The 23,441-nt window shown below is 40.8% G+C and overlaps 1 protein-coding gene across 6 annotated transcripts in view; it reads right to left on the reverse strand.

Annotated features, from left to right (window-relative positions):
- Nucleotides 1-23,238, reverse strand: part of CDC42 (cell division cycle 42) — a 47,280-nt gene extending 24,042 nt beyond the window's left edge. For 2 of the 6 annotated variants that reach the window (XM_072827920.1, XM_072827921.1), the window contains exon 1: nt 23,105-23,238. The gene's annotated coding sequence lies outside the window, so the exon portion shown is untranslated. Of the gene's footprint in view, nt 1-7,589; nt 7,611-19,604; nt 19,712-22,172; nt 22,269-23,104 lie in introns of those variants that run through there. The other 4 variants (XM_072827922.1, XM_072827926.1, XM_072827924.1 and 1 more) reach the window with 4 other exon arrangements.
- Between the last annotated feature and the right edge of the window lie 203 nt (nt 23,239-23,441).

A 23,441-nucleotide genomic window follows, 5' to 3' on the forward strand; every position in this document is an offset into this window, starting at 1 on the left:
TATACTGGCCACTACCTCTCCTGAAAAGTAACAGTGATTAAAAAACATGATCACTGCAAATGGAGTGGCAAGTATATACCTATAACAGCTGCCAGCACTGGGAAGAGGAAGGGAGAAGAGGAAGCAAGAAACAGGAGTTAAGTTCATTTCCTGTTTCTTCACCCTGCAAACTACTAAATTTTATTGGGGAGAAGGGAAGAATTAGTAAGACAGAGTTTGCTCTTCCCCTTTCTTTATTTCCATAAATCTTCCATTTCTTAGGCTTCCTGATCTAAGCTCAGCAACGTTAGAAACTGGTTGTGGGTCCCCAGTTAAAAGCATTAGTTCACAAGTCAGACTGGGTCTAACTTCTCTGTGGCTGTTTTCCCTCCAAAAATGAAAATAGTAATAAGGCCTTCTTCATAGGGTACGTTGATTGAATACAATAATATATGTAAAGAATTTAGAACACTGCCTGGCATACAATAAATGCTTACTAAGTGTTAGCTATTATTCTTGAATGATTAAAGGCACTTTTCAAGACAATATAAATTTTATTTTATTTTATTTTATTTTATTTTATTTTATTTTAGTCAATATAAATTTTAAACAGGAACAATTCCATACCACTTAGAGAAGAGCACATGAATTTTTCTATTGCCAAAATAATTATAGTACTCATTGTTCTTACTACAAATACAGTCAAATTTAGCTGTAACTACAAAGGTGGTCATTTCAAAGTCAAGTTGCAATTTAATTAAGACTGTTCTATAAAGCATTTGACATGTATTACTAATTAGTAATTTCACATATTAAAATATCAGCAGATGACCCACAGATGGGAAGGGGGCAAGCAACCATGGAAGACTTTGGCTTTGCAACACCTACAATGCCAGCTTCAGCAACGTGGAAATAACTAGGCCAGACATGTCTCTATCCTACATTAGCTTCCTTTTTAAAAACGTCAAATCACTATAGCAGCAAACAGGCTACGTAGTACTAATTACCATTTTGCTATCCAGGGCAGCTAGAAAAGTTATTTTACATCAATAACTAAATACTCTTCCTCTTTAACACTGAAGTTCAATTGTACCAGCACTTAGAACTGGGGCTGGGGAACTTTAAGCATAAAAATGATTCTGCCGGGGATCCCTGGGTGGTGCAGCGGTTTAGCGCCTGCCTTTGACCCAGGGCACGATTCTGGAGACCCGGGATCGAATCCCACGTCGGGCTCCCGGTGCATGGAGTCTGCTTCTCCCTCTGCCTATGTCTCTGCCTCTCTCTCTCTCTCTCTGTGTGACTATCATAAAAAAATAATAATAATAATTAAAGGGTTTGTGCCCTTTAAAAAAAAATGATTCTGCCAATCATAAGCAAAATAAATTGTGAAATAAGGTGTATCTTTCCACATTCCTTCCCAGTACCCACCATTCCACCACATGATGACATTAAAACCCCTATCTCCTAGGTTCTTGAATGCTTTAGAGGTCCAATTCCCTCTTGAGAATCTCAGAACTACAGTCCCTTAAGTTTTCTGGAGTTCTTGAGCTCTAAGTTTAAAGAAGCCATGGAACCCTCTCTATAATACCATTATTACTGGCTGGCTGCCCACTGAACCCCACCAGACAATCCAATCCCTAGGGAAAAGATCAGTACGGGGTAAGAGGAAGCTCCTAGCTACAGATGCCCCTGCCCAGTAGGTTCATTCTAGGTACAAAGCACAGTGTATGAAAAGATCTGAAGATTAAGTTTTACTAAAAATGAGCATCTTTTGCAAAAAAAAAAAAAATATATATATATATATATATTCTCAAAGAACTATGTCAAATATTAACAGTAAACTAAATGAAAAGCAAGTTAAGGGAAAAATAAAAACAAAAAAATAACAAAAAAAGAAAAGCAAGTAAATTTTTCAAGAATTTCAATGTGGTAAAATAAGTTTTGGTCTTTCTCCTGGGTTCCTAGTACAGAGCTCCTAAAACCCCTGGAATTTCCTAGATGATAGGAGCATCTTTTGTCTTTCATAATGATCCCTTCCTAATCACACAAGAGTATATGCTAACATAACAGGGCCACGTTAGGGTGGGGTCCCCAGACAGCTTCTAGAAGGGATTGCTCACCAGAAAGACTAAGTGATTAAGGGGCTGGAACCCTACCAAGCTCAGGAAGGGGAGCTGGGGAAGCCCACTGGAGGTTGAGCTCTGTGAAAACTCTTGAACAAAGAGATCTGGAGAGCTCCCAACCTGGTAAACACAAGGATGTGCAAGAGTGTGCCATGCGCCTAGGGAGGACACAGAAGCTCTGTGCCCCACCCCCACAGTCCTATACATCTCCTCTTCATTAGACTGAGTTGTATCCTTAACAGTAAATGAGTAAATATATTTTCTTGAGTTCTGTGAGTCATTCTACTGAACTGTCAAAACTGAGCGGGGGCTAGGGGAACAGGCGAGCCAGAAAGGCAGACAGCCTGAGCACTCCATTCACAACCAGTGCCTGAAATGGAAGCAGTCTTATGGGACGGGCCTAAGCTCTTAAACCGTGGGGTCTGTACTCACTCTCAGAGTCAGTGTCAGAACTGAACTGACAGCAGTGGTATCAAAACAAACAGCTTTTACACTAACACAAAATACATCAAAAATAATACTGTTTTCATTCTAAATACATTTCTCCCTGAAGTAACCCATTTTCATACCTAGGAAGAAGGCACTACATAAATTAAGACAATAGTAACCCTGAATTTCACAAGCCTTCCTTACCTATCCAATGATTTGGCTACAGGAATTTATATAGAACAAATAAAATCAGCATCACTTGTCTCTCCTCCCAAATCCAGTCACCTCAGAGGGTATTTTTTATAACTTTCTGCTATACATTATAGTATCAGATGCAAAGCATAATTTTTATTTTTTTAAAAGATTTTATTTATTTATTCATGAGAGATAGAGAGAAAGAGAGGCAGAGACACAGGCAGAGGGCGAAGCAGGCTCCATGCAGGCAGCCCAATGTGGGACTCGATCCCGGTCTCCAAGATCACACCCCGGGCTGCAGGCGGCGCCAAACCTCTGCGCCACCAGGGCTGCCCCAAAGCATAATTTTTAAAATATCTGCCCATGCAACTGTTAAGTAACCCAAAACAAAATACTCAAACTAGAGACATATCCCATGCATTCACATGTATGCAGATGTTCTAACACATCATCTTGTTTGGTTTTGAGTCAGAACCAAATATGGTTCAAATATGGCTAACCTTATATGTTGAACTAAACACACAATATTGTTGAGAAAATCCTACCCAAAAATCCTATTACACCATCATAATTACCTTTCTCCCGCAAAACAAACAATACACTATAAAAGGAATGTTTTTAAACCTTGAAATAAATGTTAAGCTTCAAACAAAATTTAAGAGGTCAATTATATGAGCTCACCCAATATTACATAAAAGAACCAAAATAAATAATAAGAATTTTTTTTTTTTTTTTTTAGAATTGAAATACCCTTTCATAAACTAACTTAACCCCATCTTTTTGTAGATTTTCTGGCTTAAAAGCAAAGGACTTCCCCCAAAGCTAAATTGTTAACGCCCATGTATCCTGATATTCTTTTCCAACTCTTAAGCCTTCAGGCAAATAAAGAACAAACCACATAAAGACCATTCTTTTCAAACTTTATAATTTGTTTTCAGAGTCCTCAGTAAATAGCAAATAATCTTAGAAAACTTTGGCATTCATTCAAAAAGCCAAAGCAATATAGCTACTGCTCAAAGTTATCTGCCCTAATAAAAATCCAAAAGCAGCTTCATATGAACAGCAGTTTGCCTCAGTTTTCAGTAAGCGTATCCACTCCAATTTGAAAAATAAAATTAGAATCCTGTAAAATAGCTTTCAATTACTAAAAAGTAGACAACCCTGAGTCAGGAAAGACAGTCTCCCATGGGTCCCTTGTGCTCCTATACAGCTGGCTGAGTATGCTAAGAAATGCAAGGTCTTGACCAGCCCACCCAGGCCAGGTGACACTGTAGGGTTTTTGCAGCAAATAACCTTGAAGAATACAATAATGTGTCTCTCTAGGACAAAGAGCTGGCTTACTTCCTGCTTACTATTAAACAGTGGGTTCCCAAGCTCAATGCTCCTTAGCTGAGACACAAACCCACCATATCTACCATGTGGAAGTCTTGGCGGCAAAGGGAAGCAACACAGACACTGACCTGCTACTGGCTGTTCCTTTAATAATTAAATTCTTTGTCACCCAGGAGTCTCATGTCTTCGGCTCGCATCCATAAAACAATACCAGGCTAATACAACAAGGCTTATAAGGAGAGTAAAAGTCCCAGACCTTGTTTACTTGATTGAGCTTTTTAGACATCATCTTGTTGCAAATTTAAGTTTTTTTATGTAAACAATATAGCTTAGTTTCTTACACTAATTACTGGAATGGGAGCTAAGAATACATCATCTTAAGTATTTCATTCAATATTCAAATTTTATCTTTTTTCCCCACTTTCTCCTCCACACTTCCAAGCCAGCTAGCACATCTTCTCTAGAAATTGGTTTTAGTTTGTTTATGGTTCCATCTTCTAGGTGTCTATTCTAACAGGAAGAAATTAGTGAAGGCCAGAATCCCACTATCAAGAAAGGTAAGAGGTGGTGCCTGGGTGGCTCAGCTAGTTAAGCACTGCCTTCGGCTCAGGTCATGATCCCAGGGTCCTAGGATGGAGCCCCGCATCAGGTTTCCTGCTCAGGGAGAAGCCTGCTTCGGCTTCTCTTTGTCTCTCTCCTTCTACCCCTATGTGTGCTCTCTCGTTCTGTCAAACAAATAAATAAAATCTTTAAAAAGAAAGAAAAGAAAGGAAAAGTGGCAAGTGACGTGGTTCCTCATAGTGAGTATATAAAAATGAGGGAGATTGGGGCACCTGGATGGCTCAGTGGCTGAGGTCATGATCCCGGGTCCTGGGACTGAGTTCAAAATAAGGCTCCCACAGGAAGCCTGCTTCTCATTCATTCTGCCTACGTCTCTGCCTCTGTCTCTCTCACGATTAAATAAATAAAATCTTAAAAAAAAAAAAAAAAAGAGGGAAGTTATGTGTTTTTAATTTGTTTTGCTTTAAAGTAGTAAGGCCAGGGATCCCTGGGTGGCTCAGCGCCTGCCTTTGGCCCAGGGTGTGATCCTGGGGTCCCAGGATCGAGTCCCACATCAGGCTCCCTGCATGGAGCCTGCTTCTCCCTCTGTGTCTCTGCCTCTCTCTCTCTCTTTCTCTCTCTCTCAAGAATAAATAAATAAAATCTTAAAAAAAAATTCCTAGTATCTTCAGCTGCTAATTAAATGCATTACTTACAGGGGTACTCGGGTGGCTTAGTTGGTTAAGTGTCCAACTCTTGATTTCACCTCAGGTTGTCATCTCAGAGTCCTCAGATCAAGCCCTAAATCGGGCTCCATGCTGAGCATGCAGCCTCCTTAGGATTTTCTCTCTCCCTTTCCCTCTGCCCCCACCCCCACCCACCACTTGCCTGTGCGCACACATACACACACTGTCTCCCTCTCAAAAAAAAAAAAAAAAAAAAAAAAAAAAAAAAAAAAGGCAGCATTAATTAATTCAGAGTGTTGGACAGCAAAATTAACCACTCATTAAAGCAATTATTCAAATTCCTCCATTTTCTGCCACTTGTTTAAGAAATTGTTATGTGTGAAATCACAAACTACCTAAGAAAGAAGGGGCTCTCAAACTAAGGTTCTAGGAGTCCTCAGGATGACAAAAACGAAGCCACTGTTACAGGGAAAAGTGCTGACAGCAGCGCTCATAAAGTGAAAGATTACTAATCTATGTGGTAAAAATGTTTTCAGTGTTGCTAGAAGTTTGTTGTGGCAGCTTCATTTATGAAAATGACTTCATTCCAAAATGTCTGATCCAGTAAGAATTTAAGTCCTTATTTTTGCTGTAATGTTGAGTTTTCCTTCCTCAAATTGGCAAAAACAAAGAGATACTAGCCAGAGTGATCATTTTATATTGTATTTGTGAATCAAAAAATAACGTTAAAAAATATAATTCATAAATATTTAAATAAGATAATTTTTAAATTTAACATTTCCAAAAAATTTGGTAAAACTGAAGAATGTATTTAGTTATGTTTAAGAGTACTATTTAATTAGAAGAGAATGGAAATGAAGTGCTTGGGTGGCTTGTTAGTTAAGCAACCTCCTTTGGCTCAGGTCATGATCAGGCTCCCTGCTCAGCGGAGAGCCTGATTCTCCCTCTCCCTCTGCTACTGCTAATGTGCACGCGCTCACTCTCTAATACATAAAATCTTAAAAAAAAAAGAAGAAGAAGAAGAAGGAGGAGGAGAATGGAAATTACAGTTAAGATTTTTCCTCAAAATATTCAAGACTTGTAAATAAGGGGGGAGGTGGGATATCTAAAATTTATTCTCCAACAAGACAGCACAGGAGTTTTTCCATAGATCATACATTCACAAGGCATATTTGCTTAACAGTGAGAAAGCCTCTGGGTGTGTTCTCTGTAATAAGAACCCCTTCACAGTGTAAAGAGGCATTAGTAGTATTGTGTTCAACTTAAAATTCCAGAAAGAAAGAAAAAAAATGTTTTGGATCCTAGGGTCCTGTGTAGTAACACAAACTTCTGATAACAGTCTTGATCTACTTTTCCACATAGAAGGGGACTTCTCATATAAGCACTTACTATATGCCAGTACTGGCCTATACATAGCCATATCCCTCCTGTGCCTGGAACAAAGCTCATGTCCTCTGGGGCAACAACCCTAAGTGGAGTATCTGACAAGGAACAAGTAACACAACACCATCACCACCATCCCAAACAAACTCTCTTCTCCTTTGTAACATTACTGACACCCTCCTATGCAATTTTCCCATTCTGGTCTCTTAATTAGGGCAATTATCATTTTATTCTCTTATGAAAGGCCAAGGAGATATTAAACACATTCAAAGTCCCCCTCCATTTCATGCAAAAGAACAGATAACTACGGGCACCGCGGTAGAGCATGAGACTTGATCTCAGGGTTGTGAGTTCAAGCCCCACGTTGGGTATAGAGTTACTTAAAAATAAAATCTTAAAAAAAAAAAAAAAAAAAAAAAAAAAGATAACTAAGGATAAGGGCGTTTTGCTTATCCCAAATCTCAAATCTGAATTTGCCATAGCTCTGAGGTCTACACAGAAAGGAAAAAAGGGGGTAATAACAGGATCAAAACTGTTCAACCAGCTTGTCTGCATCTTATTCTGCCCATCTAAACAGCTGCCAATCGCCTGGTACTATTTAAATTATCCAGTGTGGTTTGTACTTATTTCAAAGTGTAAGCCTTTATTCATATCATCTCTCTAAACCCTAGACAGATGTCTAGCCTTACAACTCCTAATTCTATCCTAACTTTCCACCCCCGATTCCTACCTTATCTGAGACACCTTCCCTATTTCGGCTATCAAAAAATGCCCCAATTTTCTGAACCCCCATAGCAAGGCCTTGCTTAGTTCTTAGATCTCATTTATACTCCTCTCCCTTTTGCTTCCCATGCTCTAACTACAGAGACTTCTTTCTATTCCTCCAATATGCCCTGTCCTTCCTGCAGGTCTTTATACTTGCCAGTACTGTTCCCCCTCCTCTTAAAGCTGCTGACTTCTCCTTCAGATCTCAGCTCAAATCATCCTCTTCTCAGAAAATCCTCCCCTGGGCACACACTATCCACAGGAATATCCAGCTTCCCCCCTCCTTACTTCTATCATATTACCCTGTTTATTTCCTTTATAGTATGGTCATAATCTATAATTATCTTGTTTGTTACAGTGCAATGAAGGAGACATTAAAAATAAGGAAATCTCTGTAAAGGTAGGGACTCCGTTGTATTGCCAGAAAACAGTTCAATACTAAATACAAAACAGGCACTCACTTAACAAATGAATCACACAACTAAGTACTTGATCATACTGGTTTTATTCACATGTGTTTATTCTAATAGATTTTAAGCTCTCTGGGATCCCTGGGTGGCGCAGCGGTTTAGCGCCTGCCTTTGGCCCAGGGCGTGATCCTGGAGACCCGGGATCGAATCCCACGTCGGCTCCCGGTGCATGGAGCCTGCTTCTCCCTCTGCCTGTGTCTCTGCCTCTCTCTCTCTCTCTCACTGTGTGCCTATCATAAATAAAAAATAAAAAAATAAAATAAAATAAAATAAAAAAAAAAAAGATTTTAAGCTCTCTGAAAAACTAGGCTTGTACTTCCCAAGACACCTAATGCAGTACTGACCTTATATTAAGGGTAAAATATATTTTAAATATATAATAATATATTTTTAATCTAATTAAATTCAAAAAAAATTTTAAGTCTTGCTGACTAAATTTTTTTTATTTAATTTAAAATATTTTTTAAAGATTTTATTTATTTATTCATGAGAGAATGAGAGGCAGAGACATAGGCAGAGGGAGAAGCAGGCTTCCTGCAGGGAGCCCGATGTGGGAGTCGATCCGGGTCTCCAGGATCGCATCCTGGGCCGAAGGCGGCGCTAAACTGCTGAGCCACCCGGGCTGCCCTAATTATTTTTTTTTTTAATCTTCCTGACTAAAGTTAATACGAAAAAAGCATGGGATTTTTTAAAGACAAGCAAATATGGGTTCAAATCTTAGCTCCACTTCAGTGTGTGATCCCGGGAAGTCACTTCACTTCTACATCTTAAATTTCTCATCTACACAGTCACATCTAACTTACAAAACTGCCATAAAAAGAAATGATGTGGGATCCCTGGGTGGCGCAGCGGTTTAGCGCCTGCCTTTGGCCCAGGGCGCGATTCTGGAGACCCGGGATCGAATCCCACATCGGGCTTCCGGTGCATGGAGCCTGCTTCTCCCTCTGCCTGTGTCTCTGCCTCTCTCTCTCTCTGTGTGTGACTATCATAAATAAATAAAAATTAAAAAAAAATTAAAAGAAATGATGTATATAAAGCCACTAATAGATCACCTGTCACAGAATATATAGCATTCTCATCCCCAATTAAAATTTGCAAAGACCAAAATGGGCCTAAGATAAAGATCAGAACTATAACTATTAAATGAAAGCATCGAAACACCATATATAAAAGGAAATTCAGAAAAATCTTCACTTCTACTTGCAGCCTTATTTGCCAAATTAATCCTTTCTGAAATCCCCACACTCTGATCTTGAAGAACAATTAAAACTAAACGTCATGTTTGTAGTCAGAGGATTCAGAATGTTACATAAACGGTTGTAATCTGCCTCTATTTTAAGAAGAGATAAATTAACATAACTTAATTATACAAGTATTTATCAAGTCTCTAATTAGCCCAAGGAAGACAATCTAAGAGTAGTAGTCAAAGCATAGAAGCTTTCAAGTCCAGTAATCCTAAACCCATATCTCCATTCCTGTGCAACTTTATGCAAGCTAGTCATCATCTCTAAGACTTTGTTTCTCCATCCATAAAACAGAAATAGTATTAACATCACAGGCTTAAGAATTAACTGAGTTCCTGTTCTGTACAGCACTTAATACTGAAATACGAGGTCTTTTTTATCATCATAAAGTAACCCAGATAAGCGATCAATTTAGAATCTGATTATCTAGACAATCTTGTATAGGGAGGGGGCTGTGTTTATACTCCATCAAAGTGCTAAGTGAAAGCAAATCACGTACTCTTCAAACCAAATCTGGCTTTAGATTAGTACCTAATACACAAGGCAAATTTTTGCTTTCAAAACAACAGAAACAAGACTTACAAGGTCTGGGCCAACACCTACCAAAATTTAACACGTACATTCTTTGACCCAGCAACTCCATTTCTCAAGAGGTAAGCATAAGGATATTTACCACAGCCTTGCTTACAGAAGCAAAAACAGGAGACTATAAGTCAACTAACAGGGCACTGGTAAGTTACAAAACAAAGGAATATTATAATTATAAAAATATTTTAAAAATGAACTATAGTGCCTACTATAGATATAATTTGGGAGAGGCAGTTTTATCTATAACCCCCCAAAATTTATGTTGAAGTCCTAGCCCCTGGTACTTCAAAATATGACTGACTGTATTTGGAGACAGGGCCTTTAAAGTAAGGTAAAATGAGGTCATACTGGTGAGCCCTAAAGCAACATGGTTGGTATCCTTAAAAGATTAGTACACAAAGAGGGAAGACCAGGTGCAGACACTAAAAGTCAGCTACCTATAAGCCGAGAGAAGTCCTCAGATGAAACGAGCCCGTCAACACCTTGATCTTGGGTTTCTAACCTCCAGAACTGTCAGGAAATAAATTTCTACTATTTAAATCACCTATTCTAGTCTTTGTTATGGCAGCCCTAGCAAACTAATACAGTGTCAACAAGGAAGAACCCCAAATGTATTGTTTTTAAAACACAAAGTACATGGGGCCCCCTGGATGGCTCAGTCGATTAAGCATCTGCCTTCAGCTCAGGTCATGATCCCAGAGCTCTGGGACTGAGCCCTGCATTGGATCTCCCCGCTCAGCAGTGAGTCTGCTTCTCCCTGTCCCTCCTCCTCCTCGTGCACTGTTGCTCACGCTCTCACTCTCATACTAATAAATAAATAAAATCTTTAAAATAAAAAATAAGGGACACCCGGGTAGCTCAGAGGTTGAGCATCTACCTTGGGCTCAAGGGTGCGATCCTGGGTCTGGGGATGGAGTCCCACATCCGGCTCCCTGTGAGGAGCCCTCTTCTCCCTCTCCCTGTGTCTCTGCTTCTCTGTGTCTCTCATGAATAAATAAATAAAATCTTTAAAAAAATAAAATAATAAAATAAAATGCAAAGTACATAGGGCACGTGGGTGATTCAGATGGTTAAGCATCCAACTCTTGATTTCAGCGTAGGATCCTGGGATCAAGCTCCATGTGCTCGGTGGGGAGTCTGCTTGAGATTCTCTTTCCCTCCATCGGACCATCTCAAAATATTTGTATCCCTCTTTAAAAAAATAATTCCAGGGATCCCTGGGTGGCTCAGCAGTTTAGTGCCTGCCTTCGGCCTAGGGTGTGATCCTGGAGTCCAGGGATCAAGTCTCACATCAGGGTCCCGGGATGAAGCCTGCTTCTCCTTCTGCCTGTGTGTCTGCCTCTTTCTCTCTGTGTCTCTCATGAATAAATAAATAAAATCTTTAATAAATAAAAAACTTAAAAAATTCCACTTCAAACAATGTATCCAAAATGAAGAAAATACTTTATCAAAATACAATGGAATACTATAACATTAAAATAGTTAATACAAGAAAAAGGTATTAAGTAATAGAATACCACAGGATGAAATGCTGTGCGTATTAAAAATAGTCACGAAGACTACCAACATAACAACACAATATTATTAAAAACATATATTATTGGGGCACCTGGGTGGCTCAGACAGGCATCTGCCTTTAGCTCAGGTCATGATCCCAGGGTGCTGGGATAGCCTGGGGTTGGGCTCCCCACCAAGCCTTTTCCTCTCCCTTTGCCCCTCCCCGACTCGTGTGCGCACCTTTGCACACTCTCTCTCAAAATAAAATCTTTAAAAACAAACATATTATCACTGTTAAAATGTTGAGTTCTCATGTATTAAGAAAAAAGAAAAAAAAGCAAAAGGAGTTAAACAGTAGCTGTGTTGGCATGTGTATGGGGTCAGTTAAAGAACAAGACTCAAGCACCTAACAGATCTGACCCAATCTTCCCCGCATCAGGACACAAACTGGGACCTAGAGCATGTTACAATAGGCTTCTGTTCCTCCAAGAAACAACTCTATTAACTCTAAGCAAGATATTTAAGTGCCTGTTATAGCACTACATTTGGTAAGACAGAAACCCTGCCTTTAAAGGCCTTCAAAACATTTCAATAATTTACTGAATACCAACTCTGTGCCAAACAGTATGCAAAATAGCTTTACATACATCATATATCACATCATATACTTTACTGACTATAAGCATTACAGGGGAACACAGCTGTAGTAGTCTGCTAACAAAACTACACTATAAACTACAAGTGCCACAGATTTTCAAAAGAATAATAATTAATAGGGAAGAGTAGTCTAGAAGAATGTAAGAATAAATCTCTAGTCACATGGAGTATCAGTAGAATGAGTACAGGTAGTGCCAGCCTGAAAAGTGGAAGAAATTTTTAAAATGGGTAAGTACAAGTCATACTCTAAAAGCTAAGCAGAGGAGTTTTCATTTAACCTAGGTGGGAAACAGAAGGCTACCATTTCCTACGAAGAACAGCTTTGTTTTTGACTATCAATCTTGTACCTGTAGTCCAAGGTGGACTGTCAAAGGTAACCAGATAAGAAACGAACTCAGCTAAGAAACTATTTAATAAGCTACGATTTAAATGAAGGATCTGCACTAGGGTAGTAGCATGGAAAAAGAGAAGAAATACTTGAGGTGTGGGAGTGGAGGATGGGTTTAAGAAGATGGTCAATTATTAGGAAGTCTTTTAGTTTAGGAAATCAGATGATTGGTTTGTACACCAGATGGAGAAGTTAGAAGAAGAAATCTTAAGGTCAGGCTATATGTTCTTAAGCTCTCTTGTAAGAAAACACACAAAAGAATAGCCTTTTCACAATCAGTACACAGTAATTTGGTCCTAAGTCTATCAAGGATGAAATCATGTGCCAGCCTGTATCAGAAATCCCACATACAAGCATACATTTGCAGCAAAAAATAAGTCACTATATTACCAAGGCAACAATATACACTGTAAAGTGAATGGCAGAGAATCTTTCTTTTGAAAAATTACCAAGTGAGATGCCAACCACAAACCTAATGCATGACTTTTGTTACACCTGATGAGGCAGACGTACGGTACCTTCATTTAGATTATCGTACAGTATGTCTTATAAACTACAAGCCATATTTTTAAAAAATAAGATTACCAAGACTCTAAATCTACCAATTTTCTAACAACTTTGATGTGGAATTTATTGTTAATGGGGTGAACTTCTACAGAAGCATTCAACCATATATTTCAAGGAATAGTTTGACAAAGAATAAGAGAGGCTGTAACATCTGCACCAGTCGGTGGCAATGCAGTACAGCCGACATGAGGACATAAGGACAGACATTTCAGCATGGTTGCACAGCAGCTCAAGTGTAGTTTTATCCACTATAAGAAAGCAAGAGAAACAAAAATAATAAAGATAGAGTAGCAAATACTCTGAAAAATAACCAATATGTGTTGGCAACAATCTGCCTTTTCAAGAGCACTTTGAAACCAAAAGCAACAGCATCAAAGCACAAACTTCTACCTTGACCATCAATTGTTTCTCAGGTTAATTATACACATACATCATATTTTGGGAAACTAAGCTACTAAAATGGTAATCTAAATGCATTACAAAATGCACCTGCTTAATTTTCAATTTTCAAGTTTGTTACTGATTATAACCAGTTACGGGGGTGCCTGAGAGGCTTAGTCAGTTAAGCTTGTCTGCCTTTGGCTCAGGTCATGATCCCAGGGTCCTGGGCTAGAGTCCCACTTCAGTCTCCCTGCATGGTGGCAGGGAATCTGCTTCTCCCTCTGCCACCTCCACCCCCATGTGGGTGCACACACTGTCTCAAATAAATAAAATCTTAAAAAAAAAAAAAAGTCATTGCAGTTGCTCCCTCTAGAATGCTCTTGCCTGGATAGCTCAGTCACATCCCCACAGGTCTTTGCTTGAATGTCATTTTGGAGAACTCCTCTAAGTTATTTTAAATTGCAACCAAACTCTGAAGCATTCCACTGTACCTGACCACCAGCCCTCCCTTATCATCCTCCCCTTCTTTGCTTTTCTCCAAACACTAGTCTCCAACTCATACACTACGATGTAAATCACGAGGGCAGAGATTTGCTTGGGCCTATTTCATTCACTGCTATATCCCCAACCCCTGGAAAAGTGACTGACACAGAGCAGGCACTCAAATAGTTGCTCAATTCATAAATTAGTAAGACAGTATGGGTGAGCAATGCAGCAGGTCAACAACCTTGTTCTTTGTTCTCAGAATATCCCCTTTAACGGGTCCTCTAGGCTCCTAAACCCTCTTCTGTTACTATTTGGACAAAAAAATGAAAAACAAAAAATTTAATTGCTACCCTTCTGAAGAGAAAACTCAAATTCCTAAGGTGTAAGTCAAGTCCACAACCTGAACTAGCTGAAGTAGTTAACACCAAGTGTTTGAAACCACTTAGTATTATACTCTGTCCTCTGTTCTAGGAATACACAATTCTACCAAGTTTTAAACTAGCAAAACAAAAACTCCTAAAAAACAAAATCCCTAAGAATTACGTTTATCACACTGTGATGGCAACTGTACCACAGTGAAATAGTGTATATTATACACTCAGTAGTTCTAGATAATGAAAATATATCTAGTCTAATTTTGGAACAATACACTTAGATTTAAGTTCATTGATATAGTGTATAATGAACTTAAAGAATCAATCACAAAACTGCCAAAAAATTATCTCTAGAATTTAGGTCTTCACAAAAATCTTTACCATTGATTAGTTCCATTTTTAAAAGCTGCTTCTATGTATTGCTTCTTTTTTTAGATAGATTTTTACGTGGTGGGTTTTTTTTTTTAATATTTGTAAAGAATCATCTCATTTTCATATTAAAAATAGAGACTGAAAGAGAGAGGGATTTATATTTTATAAGAACAAAACTTATACCAATTTCTCCAAATGAAAGTAGCAGAGATAAAGAATCTGGTTTCAGCAGAAAACAAACTTTTTTATCTTTAACACATGTCACATTCAGGACAGAAATCGATCTTCCTCCTGAAGAAAATGTCCCCAATTACTAAAAAAATAGTAATTTTTTTTAAGAAGACAGCCTAACCTAAGTATCTAACCCTGACCTGACTATATAAAATTGTATCTTTCCCCTCTCTCTCATCTCTTGGATAACTAGCAACACAGTTATAAGTAAAATTATTTTTCCTGGCTCTGATTTAACTAGAACCAAGGATAAGTTTTTAGGATAATATACTTTCACTGCCATGTATTAGGTGCAACCAGGAAAAAAAAAAAAAAACTAAAAAGACAGGATCTGAGGTAGGGGTTTTTCTTGGGGGCAGGGAGGGGCAATATGTGTGACAAGGAAGAGAAAGTAAAAAAAAAAAAAAAAAAAGGTCAAATGGTAAAATACAAAGACTTTACAGACTACTGTACAAGCTCCTTAAAAAACTTGATTTCTCATATATGTGAACAATTATTTTTTAAAAACTTCACAAATTTTTTGGATCACAAAAACAAGTTATGAATTCTATGATTTCCAGAACATTGAAAGGTTGGCTTTGAAATTACGGCTTTTCAGAATATTGGAAGGCAGTAAAATACTGTAACTAGGATAACTGATTCAAGAACAAAAGAAACTGGAGATCGTGACCCCATTTCAGAGCATTCCCTTGCAGTCACTGGACAATCACTTCCCCAGTTCCTAATATTGGTCTGCTTCTCCCTTCCAATACCTTGCCCCAATTTTAAGTTAAGATGGAGCCACTTGCCCAGAGTGCACAAAGATGTGTTTTATATATAACACAGAAAGATGTGTTTTATATATAACATACTCAGTTCAATCCCAAGAAATTGCAAATTAGCAAATTCTATGCAAATGTCTCAAGTGGGGCTTACTTAATACACCAAGAACAGATCATCCACAGCCTCTGCTGAAGTCTCTATCGTTTACATGCTTCAGAAATTTAAGAATATTGTTCCTATGTTTCTACCCACCACAAGCACTGTTTGGTCACACCAATATTCCTGGACTCTAATAGAGATTAATAAACCACTAGACACCATGCCTCCCAGTCCATTTTCTCAAAACTTTAAAGGATGTTTCATGGGAGCAGGGGAAAAAAGAAAAAAAGGGGGGGGGGGGGGCTCCATTAAACAAGCTTAAGAAACACTGAATTAAACAGACTCCTAACTAACTTCTCTGAACCTTTAATAAACATAGATTAGGAATTTCCAAGATGGGGATATAATGACTATGGTTTCCAACCTGTTGTCACCCGCCCCTCCCCGAAACATCTCTCAGGCATTCTGAAACACACTAGAAAAACACAGGCATTACTCTTAACATTAAAATTATCCCCTACCCCATTTCTACTGGTTTATAAACTCTCAGGATGATCTAACATTCCCCTTGGCCCCATGGTGACCAGAGCAAATAAATAACATGACCCTAAAATAATTCAAACTTCCATAACTTATACTTGGTATTATTTATTCTACTTGGACTTTCTGAAACAAATGAGGGTATCAGATATTGATTTAAACCCTAGGACTCTAATAATCATAGGAACTACTCATTTTTTTTCCTAGTTATATGATAAATGAAAATTTACATTCTAAAATCTAAGTGTGGTATGCCTGGGTGGTTCAATAGTTGAGTATCTGCCTTTGGCTCAGGGCATGAACCCAGATTCCTGGGATGGAGTCCCGCATCGGGCTCGTTGCATGCAGCCTGCTTCTCCTCCCTCTGCCTGTGTCTCTGCCTCTCTGTGTGTCTCTCATGAATAAATAAATTAAATCTATATTTTAAAAAAAAATCTAAGTCTGAGGCACCTGGGTGGCTCAGTCAAGTTGAGTGTTGGACTCTTGATTTTGGTTCAGGTCATGACCTCAGAGTGGTAAGACTGAGCCCTATGCTCAGTGTGGATTCTGCTTAAGATTCCCTCTCTCTCCCTCAGCCTCTGCCCCCTCCTCCCAGGTCGCCTCACTTTCCCTAAAAATAAATATTTTTAAAAATAAGATCTATTAATTTACTTAAAACCTGTGAAACTCCACAATAAAAATATGGTTTTCTAGGAATTAATTGATATATAGATGTTTAATTCCACCTCAAAAGATTTTAAAATCAAGCTCCTCTCAAATAGCATTCAGCTAGTGAAATAAATACCAGTCGCTACAGTGCAGTTGTATAATGAAAATCCCAACAATTACTTGCTAAGGAACTTTACTGAATTACTTCCCATTTCTCTTCCTCTGCTTTTAAAAAGATTTCAAAGCAAACCAAATTTCAAATACTCCTAAACTGCCTATCAACAAAACAAATGGATTGTAGCTGAAACCTTGCTTATGCTTTCTTCTACAAGCTATCTTTAACTCCTACTCCTTAACACAAATTAACACAGCGTTCTTATGTTCTACCTCTGCCACATACACATACACACACACACACACACACACACACACACACACACCGGCTTCATTTTCTCTTCATTTGGTCTGTTCTCAATCTCTTCTGTTTCCACAAGGAGTAGCAAACAATGATCATCTTTTTAGCTGAAAAGATGGTTGTGCCTTAATATCCAACACTAGATGGCTTCATACTGCCACCTGATACAGAATGGACACAGGTGTGCCTGAGACACTGCTCTCCAACTCTCCTGGGGTCTGTAACATGCCTAGCCAGCCAAGAAGAGCCTCATCCATTCACTTCCATGTGGCATACGAATACTTTTCTACTTCTGTCTTGATTTGAAAAGGATTAGGAATACTCTAAAGCATATACTGCACAAGGATAGTGCTGGTGGACCTCCTACACCAAATAGTTGAAGGAAAAGTTACTAGAGAAAAATGCGATATAATCCTTAAAAAAAAAAAAAAAAGGACGACTGGGCAGCCCGGGTGGCTCAGCGGTTTGTGCCACCTTCAGCCCAGGGCGTGATTTTGGAGACCCGGAATCGAGTCCCACGTCAGGCTCCCTGCATGGAGCCTGCTTCTCCCTCTGCCTGTGTCTCTGCCTCTCTCATGAATAAAAAAATAAAATCTTAAAAAAAAAAAAAAAAAAAAAAGGAAAGAAAAAAGGATGGCAGCTAAATAAGACTAGATTTTATTATCACTATTTTCTCTTGAGATTAGAGATATGGCTTATTTTAGGAAAGAAAATAGAAAAGATGTTATATTTCACCAGCTAAATGCCAACATTTAGGAATTATCCAACAATCATAGGAATTATCCTGATCACAGGCTCTTCCTAACAATGTTTTCAATAAAACATCATTTAGGTTCAAATGTGTAACTGATATTCTACACTAGAATTTATGGTTAATTAGTACTAAACGGGCAGTTGTACTTTAACAACTTTACACTCAACAGTGAGCACAGACATGAGGTGACTCTACACGATAGGCAAGATACTATAACTCACTTATTTAAATGCCACACTGGTTTCACCCACTTTCAGATTAGGATCCTTGCAATAAATTCTGGTACACTGCCTTAAAGAAACCAGTTCATACTTAAGTAGGAAGAAAAATAAAAATAAAGCACTCAATGCTATTTCTGAAATCCCATAAGATATCACTCTAGCAGTCTTTAAGAGCATGCTTCAAACTTTAGTGTGCATAAAAATCATGTGGGCATCGCAGTAAAATGCAAAATCTGATTCAGTGGGATTGGGATGGAATTCCAAGGTGATCTTATGCTTCTGGTCCATAGTCCACACATTGTATTTGATTATACACTCTCATTTATGTAACACTAGTTAAGATAGTGGACAAAAACTTAAAGCAGGCAACAATCTCCACTTAATAATTTTTACAGTTTCATGAGATTAATCTAGGGAAGGGACAGTTATTAAAATTTTGATTTGGGGGGAAAACTCAGCTTCTCAAACATGAGGGCCTAAGAGAGGTGATAATGATAATAAGAACAAACGCCTACAGAGCACTTAGTATGTGCCAGTGAATTGTCTTAAGTACTTCACAAAGATTAACTGATTTGATTCTCATAACAACACTGCGAGGTAGGGACCATTGCTGGCCCTATTTTACAGAAGGTAAACCTGATTTCACAAAGACATTACTTTGCACAGTTAGTAAATAGCAAGATTTGAACCCAGGTAAGATGATTCGAGAGTCTATACCTTTAATTATGATACTAGCAGTATAGCTCCCAAGATAGCAGAATTAAGATGGCAAACCAAAATGACTTACTTTGGGAGAAATTGATGCACAAGTTAAAGAACTGAGTGAGCAACAGAGGTGACGGATGGCCAAAGAAATATTTTCTACAGTATTTTTTGTAATTTATTTTATTTGAGAGAGAAAACGCACACACGAGTGGGAGAAGGGGCAGAGGGAGAGAGAATCTCAAGCTGACTGGGAACTGACCACCGAGCCCAACGCAGGGCTCAATCTCACTACCCTGAGATCACAACCTGAGCCAAAATCAAGACTCAGGCACTTAACCAACTGAGTCACCCAGGCGCCCCTACAATATTTTTTAAAGAAGGAAAACACCTGGTTTCATGGGGCACCTGGCTGGTAGAGCATGCAACTCTTGATCTTGGGGTTGTGAGTTCAAGTCCCACACTGGGTATAGAAATTACTTAAAAATAAAATCATAAATGAATGAATGAATGAATGAATGAACGAACGAACAATAAAATCCTAATTTAAAAAAAGAAAAAAAACACACACACCCATGAGGATCCCTGGGTGGCTCAGCAGTTTAGCACATACCTTCGGCCCAGGGCATGATCCTGGAGACCCGGGATCGAGTCCCACATCAGGCTCCCTGCATGGAGCCTGCTTCTCCCTCTGCCTGTGTCTCTGCTCTCTATCTCTCATGAATAAATAAATAAAAATCTTTAAATAAAAATAAAAAAATAAAACACACACACACCTGGTTTAACTTCATGCACAAGCTTTTTGAGACCAATGTCCCAGGGACAACTAGTAAAGAAAAGTTTTGACATCCGGGACTTACAACAGCAGGAGTAGCAGACGTAACTAAAAAAACAAGTAACAAAAGTTACTTTAGCAAAAATATTTTGGACTGAAAGGATGAGTAACTAAAAGTAGAAACTGGTAAAGGACAAAGCATAACATGACCAGGAATTTGATACTGTTGAGCAGGGTGGAAAAAGTGGCAAAAATAAGCTGCAACAGCAAACAAAAGAAAATAGAGGAAAGAAGCTAACATTAAAGTCTAAATAATTTTTAGAAGAACAAGAACTGGTCATCAGAAAAAACTTTCTAAGCCGACAGTGAACAGCCCAAACAGTACAGCTGAGGAAGATACTGGACTAAACAGAAGGATAAGATCAAGCAGGAGCAGATTAGGAATCATCACTTCAATGAGCTGGAATACGGATATGGCTGACCAAGCACCAGCCTCAGGAAATACAGTAAACAAGACATGGAATATGCAGAAAGAGAAAATCTTAACCCACAGATCTCATTAAATTCACTCACTTGACAAACACTTCTTGACACCTACTACTATACATACGGCACTATTCTAGGGGCTAGGGACACAGGGGAGACCATGCCAGGTCAAAGTCCTGTCCGCACATCAGATACATTCCGGTGGAGAACACTAATAGTTTTGAAAGCAAACACTGAATAAGGCATTATCATAAAAGCCTAGAACGAAGCCCTTTAATATAGGATATAGGGAACTATATATGTGACCTAAGTTAACAAAATAGTAACCCCTCCTTCCCCTGCAGAGCAAGCCCTTGTAGATTGAAGTGCTTCTCACTGTGTTCCCTAAGCTCTCAAAAAGACCCTAAAAACACTAAAGAAATGCATCTAAAATGTATCTACAAATAAAAGAACAATCTTTTACTCCCAAGAACGCCTATAAACACGACTCCCAGACAGGCACAATAAATTGTACTTCAAAGTTTTCCATATGTGACAGCTCTTGGATCAAAACATCTGATTAGTGTAACCAACTTAAAAATAACTAGAAATGCCTAACAGACCACAAAGTTCTAAGTGGATAAAAAACAACTGAATAAAGGAAAACCAATCTTGAAATTACAGAAAACGTCAAGATTTAGTCTTACTGTGCTTTAAGAATTTCATGGATGTTTGACTTAAGCCCCCTGACCTCTGCTGCTGTAACATGGGCCTTAAATTCCCGAAAAACTAAATTTAACTGTCTTAGTTAGTATCTGAAAACATTTTAAGAGGATGTGATGATACCTTCCGGATCTTGAAGGAATTACTGGAAAACAGCTCATTTTTAACACTCACTTAACTATCAATCTCTTGAATCCCTGCCTGAGTTTAAAAACTGCAAATGTAAACTATTCTCCTATATATTTTGAAAGGGAAGATACAAACTGATGTTATGTATGTTTAGACTTCTTAAACGTAGAAGAGTCTCAAGACAGGGCTCAGCAGAGAGTGTTTTTAAAACAAGATAACCACATTATGACAAATGTATTTCAGAAGATCCAAGCTCAATACCTATCCAATCATATACACCACAGGAAGTGGATTTAAATTTCTTCTTTTAAACGTTTAACAAGCGCTGTTCCCTCTACACACAAGAGGAACAATGGGAAAATACTTGTTCCAACATGAACTACCCTATAACAATGCCATTACACAATGGGATCTCTACAATTGCTCTACAATGCTAACATTTTTCTGCGCTGTATCCCAGTAATCAATGAAGGATATACAACTGGGAGGGAGGGCGGTGTATCTACTATGCTGGGGAAGAAACACTGTAATCGCCCAAAAGTCTGAAAAATGTCATTTACGTGTGGTTTTGGTTTTTTTTGTTTTTTATTTTTTTATTTTTTTACTTTTTGGTTAAGAATCCAAAATTCGTTTTTGTTGGCAAAATTAAATGGTCTAGCAAGAAAGGTGGGCGGAAACTGATGATTCTCTTTCCACCACACCCCTCGCCACACAGAGTGCACGTGAGCCAACTTAGGTCTGTACTGTGCATCAGTAAGTGCATCATACGGGGGACGTTGAGCAGCCTCGGAAAAGTCATTTTGGGCCAGAGAGAGGCTCCCACGGGTCACTCCATTCGACTGCAAAGGGATCTTTCAAGTTATTGCCTACACAAGCGGCCGGAGGAGGGGTTGTCTTAACGCTAGACTCCCTGGCACGGGCTGATCTGGAGGATTTTAAACCTTCCTGGCTTTTTTAGATGCTTTGTGAGACAGCCGGAAGGGTTTCAGAAAGCTCGTTTATGCACACGGTGCGTTGGGAGACCGGCAGGATGTGCCACCGAGCGCCCAACGGAGGCTGCAAAAAAAAAAAAACAAAAAAAAAAAAACAAAAAAAAACGCTGTCTTCATTCGGCGAGCCCCTGACTTGTAGGAGTTAAAGCTCTCGCCCCTTATATTGCGATGACGTAATCCTCCACACTGCATTTCTCTTGGACTTAAAGGGGAGGGAAAAAAAAAAAAAACAAAAAACAAACGAACAAAGAAAATTTCACCCTTATAAGAGGAATTGAGCAAGCGGCGAACGGCAGTTTCGAGAGGCGGTTTAGGTAACTCCCTGCAAGGGAAGCCTCGGCTGAAGAGAGCAGGGAGACCTGGAGAAGCGAGCGGAAATGGTGCTAGGAAGTCGACCTGAAGGCTGGAATGAAGGAGGCTGGAGGCTCAGGCCCCCGGCCCTGCAGGGCGCGCAGGGGGGCGCGCAGGGGGGCGCGCAGGGGGGCGCGCAGGGGGGCGCGCAGGGGGGCGCGCAGGGGGGCGCGCAGGGGGGCGCGCAGGGGGGCGCGCAGGGGGGCGCGCAGGGGGGCGCGCCGCAGGCACAGCCCGGGCCGCCGCCTCCCCGCCGCGCTCGCGGTTCCGCTCCCCTCCCCTCCCCTCCCCCTCCCTTCCCTTCCCCCGTCCTCCCCCCCCCCCCCCCCCCCCGCCGCAAAATGTCCGCGGCGGCGCCCGGAGAAGCAGGAAGTCCGAGCCGGGGCGCGCGGGGGGCACACCCGGCCCGGGAGCCCGAGCCACCCGCCCTCGGCGTCCGCGGGGCCCGGCCGGGGCGGAGGGGGCCCCAGGCGGCCGCGATGGGTGTGACCCCTTCCTTCCGCCGCTGCCGGGTGACAGCCGGGCCCCGCCCGCGCCCTCCGGCCCGCGCCCTCCGGCCCGCGCCCCGCGCCCCGCGCCCCGGCCGCGCACGTCCCGCCGGCCGAGCGCCCCCGCCCGCCCCGCTCCCTGACAGAACCCGGACCCGCGCGAGCCCGGACGGCGCCGCGAGGGGCGCGCACCCCTCCCCGCGCTCCCCGGGGCCCCAGAGGCGCGGTGCCTCCCCCACACACGCTCCCCTCGCCTCGCCTCGCCCGCGGGCGGGGACAGGCCGGGGGCCGCGCGGCGGGGACGGGACGGCGGGGGAGCCGCTCCCGCGGGGAGCCTCGGGCCCCGCACTCACCTCAGCTCCTCCGCCGGGGCGTTGGCAGCACTGCGCGGGGTCTCCTCGGCTGCCGGACAGGGGCACGCGCCTGACGTCAGCACGCAGGCGACGCAGGGTTGGGTGCCCGCGGAAGTGGGCGGGGTCCAGAGGCGAGCCCGGGCCGAGCGGTTGGAGGCGGGGCCTGAGTCACTCCCCCGCCCCCGCCCCCGCCCCCACCCCCGCCCAGGTTCACGCCGACGACCGCGCATGCGCCGCCGGCCAGCGCGGCTGCCTAGGAGCTCAGCGGTTGAGCCACCGCTGTTTGCAAAGCTCGGCCACCCACAAAGATTTTGTTCCATTCAACCTTCTGAGGCTG

The sequence above is a fragment of the Canis lupus genome, chromosome 5 (genome assembly GCF_048164855.1).
Source record: "Canis lupus baileyi chromosome 5, mCanLup2.hap1, whole genome shotgun sequence".
Classification (NCBI taxonomy): Eukaryota; Metazoa; Chordata; class Mammalia; order Carnivora; family Canidae; genus Canis; species Canis lupus.